Source organism: Melanaphis sacchari, unplaced genomic scaffold (assembly GCF_002803265.2).
Source record: "Melanaphis sacchari strain LSU unplaced genomic scaffold, SCAv2.0 Contig159_pilon_pilon, whole genome shotgun sequence".
Lineage (NCBI taxonomy): Eukaryota > Metazoa > Arthropoda > Insecta > Hemiptera > Aphididae > Melanaphis > Melanaphis sacchari.
In genome coordinates this window covers 882,339-893,145 of record NW_020270721.1, presented here as the reverse complement: position 1 = coordinate 893,145, position 10,807 = coordinate 882,339, and the positions used below count along the sequence as shown (strand labels likewise).

Sequence of the window (10,807 nt, the reverse complement as noted above, 5' to 3'; positions counted from 1 at the left end):
ATTCATTTTAACATTAATTAACAACTCGTGCAGTAGATAATATCACATAAATCTGTGTGGTAAATAGTAAATATTAAATAGTGATGCTTCTGCAGGGTAACAAACAATCCGGAATATTACAATATGAATAAAAATGTTTACAATTTTTGCTCTAATCAATAATTATTATTCCAAATCATCAGTGTATCAGTTATTTTCAAATTTTAAATAATAAAAAATGTCAAAATTATAAGTAGTCATTAACAGTTGTTGCTATGCTAAAAGTTACCCAATCCGTAGCGTAGTGCTTGAGTAATAGCATAATATTTTTATTCGAGTTAATTTGTGAGACATTTAAATGTTTATATACATAATTGTACCGTATAAATTGAAAAAACTACTTAGAGAATGAATTGTTACTTGATACATAAACAGCAATTTGAGATGAGCAATTCAAAAATCAGTTTAAAAAAAAAAATTAAAATTAGAATTTTTTACGATTTCCGTTATCTTTCAAAAATCGTTTACACGTCTATAAATAAAATGGGTATTCATTGTTTCTCAAAGAACATATTATACATATCATAGTTAAACGATTCTTTATATAAGTGTATTTTTTCTACGTACCTAGTTAATAATAAGTGTAACAAGAAGACTCTGATCATTATGTCATTGAAAACTACGACGACTGGACACACTTGAATTCTCTCTCGTGATTTTTTTTTTAAAAGGTTCTCGAATTGCTTCCCGATTAAAAAACTATTATTATTAATACTATTCGCCCGATCGTTCACCTTCCACATCGAGTAGTTGATATATATTTTAGTAGGTAATTATAATGTACTCAAATTTTCTCTTAAAAATATAATCAATCGATAATTTGATAATTGTTTAGCCTTAATCACTAATTTATAAATTAAAGGAACAGGCTTCCTCAAAATAATTTAAAATAATAAAATATATCGAAACAATGCTATTTACACAAATTATTTTATTACACATTGATTTTTAATATGGGTATTAAATAGGAGGGAATTTGAGAAAAAAAAAAGGACATTACTAGTTAGTTGAGCTTATATTATATTAAATACAAATATTACTGAAATATCACTCATTGATACACAAAGCACCATACCTAAAATTACAATAAATTTACATTTTTTTATTTTACTTTCAGTTTATTTTAATAATTTTCTTGAAATATATCTATTAAACTGAACTAAATTAATAAATGTTAATAATACGATTTACGAGCTACAGTTTGGATAAGGTTAAAATGGCACGAATAACTATTTTTATAACACAAATATTATAACTTTAAAAAGTGGTGCGTATTATAATAATTTTTTTTTCGTCTTCACTTCTTTTTCTTTACATGTTCTTATTACACTGTAAGATAAAATGGATCAAATTTTATAATCGTATAATAGCGTTTTATAATCGGTAGTCAAATAGAAAAAAAATATAACAGGATGGGAAGCAGGAGTTCGATTTATAAATTTGTTATTTGTTTTCTGGGAAAAAATTAAACGAGAGGAGATGAAAAAGGTTACCGCAATAATTTATGACATTATAATATTATTATACCGTATACGATGCACAATTATAATTATTATTATTGTCACCGTTCACTTTTTTATGTCATATATTATGGTACCTACGATGTACGAAAAATATGAGGTAAATAAAATACACATACACACATAAGTATTTTTGCTTCGTTATTTGTATTATCAGTGTGTATAATAGTATATTATTATAGTATAATGCACAATATTATGCCGCCGCCGTCGTCGTTGTCGTCGGAACGAGCAGCAGTGTACACGTATGACAAACTTATATGTATATCATGTTTGTACGTACTATACCTAAATAATTACTGTTGTCTGTCCGTGACCACGAGACCGTTATGTAACACGCGCATTACAGTACACACTCGGTACGCTTATGTATAATAATAATAATAAAATATAACTCGATATATTATGGACAGCAGGATACGTGTGTTTATTTGTCGGACGTGTCACGCGTGTGCGTCTTCTATCGCACGATCATCGTCTACAACATAATATATAATATAAAATAATAATAAAATAACAACATAACTAATGCTAACCTAACATCACATGTGTATGTGTGTATGTGTGTGTGTGTGTGTTGTTTGCGAGACGTACGATTACTTCAGTAATACGAGTAACATAATACGGTCTACGATGCAGGACCTACTCAATTTGCGCTCGCCGCCGTCTGAATGTCTGTCTACGAGACCGTGTTAATACTAATGAAATACCTATATAATATAGCACATAGAGTAAATCACCTTTATTTTTTTTTCATTTAATAATACATTTATTTAAAATATGATTTTTAAAATGTTTAACTGAGTGTAAAACCATCATATTCACTTAAATCTTATTTCTTGTGAATTATGTACCCCACTCAAGTGGTGGCAATACAAACTTATTCTTTTTTTCAAACTAGAATCCTCTTTTTTACTGTAAATCATTTAAAGGATAATTTTTTTGAAAAATGAAATGCATTTAATCCAAAATTCTAACGAATAGTTTTTCAATTATTAATACATTAATTTTAAGGGTGGATACTGGATAGCACAAATGTCCTGTGCCAACTTACAGTGCTGTTAATGTATTAACGGCTCAGTAAATTATCGGGTATTAAACTTATAAACTAGAAATAGAGTTTTGGTATTGTAATTATTACAGATCATTAAATTATGATAAAAGTTTTTACCAGTAATTATTTAAGTTTTTTTGGATTTTATCAAATAAACGTGGTTTAATTTATTCGGTAATCACAATTAACTTTAATTAAAAAATTGTTGTATAGGTTTACAAAACACATATATTTTACAGAACCATTAAAGCTTTACAGAATGCATAAATTACATAGCTAGTAAAAAATGTACTGATCAGTCTCTATGGAATCTATCCTAAGGATAAAAATTTATAAAAATATAAAATATATGAAATATTGGATATAATATTTATTACACTTTTATAAATTATAGATATTAATAAATTAATTTAAATTACTAAAATTTTCAAACAACCATATCTTCCACTCACATTATAAACCTATTATCCTTATTCCTTAATATATAAAATTATATAACTCAAAACTTATCCAATCAAATTCCAATTCTGCTACGTTAACATTTTAGAAAAATTATTCGCTAAATAATTTATTATAGTAATGGAAGGCTGTTGAGTGAAAAACATAACTTTGTCTCTACAGGACACTTTTTATGAAGTGCAAGAAATCATAAGAGTTTAAAATAAAGTAAGGTTTATGGTAATAAATAATATATATTTAAAAATCAAATTTTGAATAACTACATTAATGAAGAAAAAGAGGAAAGTATCTTTATTGAATCATTTTATTCATATACATTTCACTATATGAAATAATAATACAAAATTATGATAATGTATGATCGTAACAACATAGATTATATTGTAGTGATCACAGTGTAGGATACTGCGATCGGTACCATGATTATTATTTAAACGACGTAGCACGTTCGACGTAGTATTGAGACATATTGAGGAAGGTAGGTATTTGAAATAAATGAAAATTTCACTTTTAGTTTACAAATGAAAATGAATATTTTATTTGTATAACTTTAAAACGTTTAAAAGAATCTAAAATTCACTTTCCTAAGCTCGTTGAACGTAATTGTACAGTTAACTACCTTCTCTACTAATGCTAGGTGCTTTACCCGTATTTATGGGTCCTATCAGTGACATATGATGACGTGATTATTCTATATTATAATTTTACATCCTGCTTATGTCTACTATGCATTATTATGCACATAGTGAAAACAACTTGTTAACTGTTGTTAAAATCTTTGATCTAGGATTTTCTTATTCAACATATATGACTATTATTACCTACATTAGTTATCAGCATAAATTATACTCCACGTATTATTTATTATATATTTTAATAACTAAAATAATTACATGGGATTTGGGTTTAATACAGAATTCATTGCTTTAAACAATTAAAACCCTATTGTCAATACCATGCGCTACACTTCAACATTACATGACAGCCGTTATTGTAAATTATAATATTGTAATAATATATTACAATGCATATTATAGTTGGTATGGACGGCGTGGTGAATTAGATGGGTGGGTACCTATACTCGCAATATCATTAATTATTATATCATCACATCAAAGACACAGACTTAATAATAAAATACCAACGTGCAATTCGTAAATGTATGCAATATGTGTATAAAACTATAAAGCGATCAAGGTTAGCTGTTTATTTGTTTATCTAAAATTAGCACGTCCGGTATATTTCACCCATACGCAATGAGCGAGCGAGCGAGGTAAGAAGAACGAAATCCAGTTACGGTACCGTCATAATTTCTAGGTGTTGCAAGAATTACTCCAAACTCAGACAATCGTGTCATCTAATTTTGTACCTATTGTTTAACGTTTAATTTGGGTGATATTATCATTTGCTGCGCGCTCGTCGTATGTAATAAGCATTGCATTATACTATTATAGCGAATGATATTATATTCTTCATTAAAACAAGGATCAAAATTGTTTTGATTTTGAATTTTTTCGCTAATAGAAAAATATTCGTATTATTAATATTTCGTAATATCATAATATTAGTATAATAATGATATTAGTAAATCGAACATAACACTATTTTCATATGAAAATAAAATATAGTGGTTTAACTAAATTTATAAATATTATAAAAACCTTATAACATTTAAAGAAAACCGATATTAGTTTTAATCGGTTTGGTGAACGGATTTTTAAATTGTTTGGTTTAATTAAAGCGATCAAGGACTTGTCAATTTAACACAAAATTCTTCATAAGTTATTTATATGAATATGACAATTATAAACCTTCAAAAATACATAGGTAGTGTTTTAATAAACATATAAAATTTATCAGCGAAAATCTGCAAATCATTTCGGAGTTAAAAATTCTTAACATATTAATTAAGATACATAAGTTAAGTATATATATATTAGTTATATGAAATAATTTAAGTTTGAAAAGTCCCTATAATTAATTAATAAGTTATAAAAGTCGTTAGTATAACAATTTAAAATATTAAAGATACATAAACTTAATTTTTTTAATAATTATTTGTAATTCATTTTTTTGACGAAATTTATCTAAATCACAAAATTTGCAATTAATGTTTTAATTGAAAATATTAAATTATTATACCTGAATATTGAAATATTAATACAATAATTCTCTTAAGTCATGGAGTTCATACTATATTACTATAACCAAAAAATAAATAAATAACATTTTTTTTTTGGTTGACATTTTAATTTTGAACTTGAAAGAAATTAAATATTTATATAAAAAATTATATACATGATTTAAAAAAAAATATTTGTGGGTAAATTAAAACTTTAACATATAGTATAATATATTTTTATACAATGAAAAAATTAATTCAATTTACCGTATTCTTAATAGTAAAATAAATAAGTTTAATAGCAATATAAAATATATATTATCATCAAATATAACTACTTATAAGTTAAAAATATTACAGGCTGACCGACCGTCTTCGCTTAGAATCATTTTTCGTGTGCAATGATTTATCATTGAATCCTAATTATTTAACATATACGTCACAGTGACGAGTGAAATTTTCTTTAACTTTGAAACTAGAAAGCTCTCTTAATGGTAAACTCTCACGGCTCAACTTTATGTTTATTTGAAGGAAATATGAAAACCCCCCCAGAGTTGTTTTAAATTTTAAACAGATCAAAAATAGATATCTTACATTTTTTGAAATTAATATGTTCATATTATTATTATTTGTTTCACTATAATTTAAATATATAATAAAACCTAAATGAAATAAGATACTATTATGAGTATAATGACCGTGACCGAGATATCTTGATGGATGACTTTAAACTCAGCTCTAACTTTTTCAGCTAAAAATTATTGATATGTGAACTCCGCTCAAATAAAAAAAAAAATTAATTACATATCTAATAATTAGCAGTACCTTGTAATATTTTATTGAGAAACATTTTATATTAGCCAAAGGACACCACGAGGAGATTCTCATTATCCAGCAGTAATTTTTTTTTATTTTAATTGTAAAATGCTAATGCGAAAATGAAATGATTTATTTCAGTATATAATTAAATTTGAACTGAATAGTCTATGATCAATTACAAGTACGTCATTTATTAACTTCAGATTAAATTGTATTGTGATATTCTATTTTATTTGTAGAATTTATCGGGTTGAATTTACAATCGAATTTTTTTATTACCTGGTTATTTCCGACTGCCCATGTCATAACTGTCACTTTTAAATGTTATATTTTCAATTGTATTATACGTTATTAAAAAATGTAAAATCCATAAGAAAGTGTATTATATAAGTATTACTATAAACAAATAGAAAAACTTGGTTATGTTTTATTGATATTTTATTACAAATTTACAACTAATATCAAATTGACTCAAATAAGATTTGTATTTAAATTAAAAAATGTTTATTTATAACTTATAATCAAATACACACAAATAATAAAACTTATTTTAATATAAACTACTATAATATACAAACATGGCCATGTAATTATATTTTTATGTACTCCCCTCCCCCATTTGTTTCAAAAATAGATGAAAACTAAAATAGTTTAAAATGAAATTAACACATTTTTTAATATCGCTTCTTAATACACAATTAATAGCTTATTTTTATTAGAAAATATTATTCCAAACTTTGAACGAAGCAATGAATGTAATTATGTTACGATAATACGTATTTTTTTTATGTACCTATATTCGATAAGTAACTAAAAATACTTAAATTTTTAACTTTAATGGTGATTTTGAATAAAAAAATTGGGCCAGAAACTTAATACTCTTTATACGTTAAATGTTAACTTTTTTTACTTTTTTGAAATAATTATAACAAATTTATTAAATTATAATTATCAAAAAAATAATATACTTCGGAATATTAAATTTAAAAAAACTTAAAATAAAAACAAATTTATAACATGTAAAAAAAATATTTCTAAAAACGTTAATTATTTCCGAGAAAATGAGTGTTTACCTTTAAATGAATCGCTTTTTATAATATTAATACATATATATATATATATATATATATATATATATATTATAAACAATAATAAAATTACCTTGATTAATTCCACAAGGAAAAATATCAATTATTTTTGAAAGTAGAAATTTATAAATATCCTTTGTGTTTTAACTACTTGAAATATTTTGCCAAAACTTTTTAATTATAATTTTATTACACAGAGAAAATGTTTTCTTATTCCTGGAAAATTTGTACGAAGCGCGTTCCATTCAGTATCCGATTAGTAGGTACTCTGCCTCTGCGTGCTTCCCGTCAACTTAGTTTTTGCTTTGATGAAACATTTAAAAAAAAGTTAAAATTAAGAATGCGTAAAATAGTAATAATATTGAGATAAGTATTCATTAGTATTGTTTTAAAATGAGACGTTATATTTATTTGTTTGCTTTTCTTTTTTCAAATAAAGTCAGAAGACTTAATATATTGTTAAATGACTATAAATTTATACATAAATAATGATCACATGCAGTTTTTAATTAGTTTTTTTTATACAATAAGAGTTTTAGTCTTAGAGAATTACCTTGAAATTATTAATTACAATTAATTATACATTAATGTTTACCAGTAAAAATTATATACATTAGAGTTATATAAAATACAAAAAATAATTCGAAAAACATTAGACTTAAACATTTTTTTTTCTTAAACAGATTTGATTAAATTAAATTGAGAATTCTGAATTAGAATAGAAACAAAGTATCACATGCAAAATAGTTGCGGAAAAGGCCCCTAAGCACTTTCTAAACTCTAAGTAACTTCCAACTTTCCAAGAATGTATGTAAATTTAGCCCTATCCTAGATGAAATTAAGACAATTAAACAATAAATTATAAGGATAACAAATAAAATCAATAGATCGACGAGTGCGTAGAGAAAGTAATAAAATTCAAAAACATTTAAAATTCACGAAGAGGAAGTTATATATTGTTTACCTGTTTGTCATATTATGCTATATGATTGGATTTGTTTTCTACAATATTAGTTATTAAAAAAAAAAAAAAAAATATGTCAATTATCGATTTTAGGCTTTAGCATCAGCTCTATTGAATATAGTTATAATTATGTTATTGAATATTTATAGATAAATACAGACCGACCAAATTAAAGCATAATATATTATATTTACTTATTCTAGTTGGATCAAATATTTGAAGTTTTAAGAACTGTAAAAACGAAATCAATCTCGATGAAAGCAATCAAATGGCGATCAAAACGTAAGTAATTCTGTGCCAATTTAGTATAGTTATGTGAAAAAACGGCATAGGTAACAAAAGTTTAGTCTATTATAAAATATATCGTTACAATATTGATAAAATAAAATATAAATAACATAGGTATTTACAAGAAAATGTTTTAGATGTTAATATAACATTTAATTTATTTATACAAATATCGAACAAATTTTCGCATAATCAAAATTAAAACTAAAAAATGGAATCGACAATTACATATATTATAATTATATAATAACTATAATTGACACATACAGCTAATTTGTAGATATTTTTAACTATTAAACATCACAGAAATAATATTAATAATTTATTACATTAAAATATAACTTGAGGGAATCGAAAACGATGATTTTCTGTTTTTGTCTGATGCACACAGAAATTTAAAAATGTCTTATTTCTTACGTTTCTATTGTTGGTCTACAGTATTGTAATAATAATTTAATTACGATAACATTAATAGAATAGAATTTAGTATGAACTTGACACTGATAAAATTACCATTGTAAGTAATTAACATAACGAAAATTTATTGTAGACTACTTCAAAGAATATAACATACGGATGAAAGAGCATAACATAATATCAATAGGTACGTTAAAAGTGGTTATTTATAGTTTAAAGTAAACCAATATATATATACACGTATAGTCACATAGATATCACTTCGCAGAAATTTAATTACACGTTTAAACCATCTCGTGTAGTAACGTATTGTACAGATTATATAAAACATTTAAAAGCATAATTACTATCTATATACACAATATAAAATATGTATACTTTGTAATTACTAAATTTACTTTTTAATATAAAAATAATAATATAATATGCTTAGGTTAAATGCATATTGTACATACAAAAGCGAGTATTATAGTGAAAAAATCAAGTTTGGGAATCATGATTTCGCGAGGTGCAAGTGCACCCATATGGTTGTCAAGGGAGGGACATGCCCCCCTAAAAAATGTTGAAAAATTGTTTACACAAGATCTACATTGAGTGAAAATAGACTTAATGGATTAATGGATTATGCATAATAAGCGTAGATAGGGAAAAAATTGATGATAAAACGAATGAGTAAATAGAACAAGTAATAAATAAATATGGTGTTAAAAAAAGAAATTTACAATTTTTTTTTTTTTAAATTAATATTTTAATAAATTTATATTATTAATCAAATGAAAATTCAATAAATAACTTTTATGGTTAATTGGTTAAATAATTATTATTTCATAATCTTCCAGTTTGATATATAAAATATAATAGTATAATGTTAAATTGTAAGCTCCTTCCTATCCCATGGACATAATTAAAATTTTGTCCCCTCCTGAGAATTTTTCTATGGGCGTCCTTGGCGAGGTGTATTAAATACCAAAAATATATTAGTCTTACAGTTTTTATTTTGTTGCTTCTTTGTCCAACAATGCTATCACAATTATTAGTGTTTTGATAGTTGTTTTATGTATGCATACATTATTTTTATAATTTGAATTATCATATAAGTACCTATTAATAACATGAATAGTAATAATATTATTATATATTTTGTTGTTATATATAATAATATAAACAACCTTATACATATTATAACACACGTTACGGCTGTATACAAATAGGTACCTATAATATTATCAATCAATAACTTGAATAATATTTCTATCTATTTTTATATTTCAAAGCCAAAAGTATCCAAATATTTGGATAAGACTTTGAGATATTATGTAAATAGGTCTTTTACTGAAACCTTTATAAAACAATTGATCAACTAAATATTTTATACCTATATTTTTTCGTAGTAAGTATTTACAAAAAAAGTTTGAGTTAAATAATTAATGTAATAACAATATATTACAAAAAAAAAGCCAACGGCACGTAGTGTTCCCAAGCGGTCACCCATCCAAGTACTAACTACGCCCGACGTTGCTTAACTTCAGTGATCGGACGAGAACTGGTGTATTCAACGTGGTATGGTCGTTGGCGATGGCTATTAGTTATCAGACCAAATTTAATAACATTACTATTATTTGTAAATATTATCATAAAAATTGAAATGAAGAAACTAACTTACGTTTAATGAAAAGAAAACATTCTGAAAAAAAGATAGCATGATTAATTTTCAAAGGTTGCGATCTACACTCATTCATTGATAGTTTAACTTGTGTAGTATACTAGTATAATAATATAGAAATTATAAAAATTATTCATATTTTTACGCTTTTTGGAAAATATATTATATAATACTAAGACTATATCTATGATAATAGATAAATTTAAAAAAAAACTATGTATTTTTACGTAACGTGTTCAAAGAATATTTATTTGAAGATCGTGCTATATCATAAATAAGTAAATTGTAAATTTACGCACATTTCATCTGGGTTATATTATTAATGTGTACCTATGCTGTTCGTCTGTTCATACCGGACAGCCTAAAAGAAATTT

General features: G+C 24.6%; 1 non-coding gene across 1 annotated transcript; it reads right to left on the bottom strand.

The window, feature by feature from the left end:
- Positions 1-10,225: 10,225 nt before the first annotated feature.
- Positions 10,226-10,344, bottom strand: LOC112592176. Its single transcript, XR_003114547.1, has one exon. It is a non-coding gene; the product is annotated as a 5S ribosomal RNA (ribosomal RNA).
- Between the last annotated feature and the right edge of the window lie 463 nt (positions 10,345-10,807).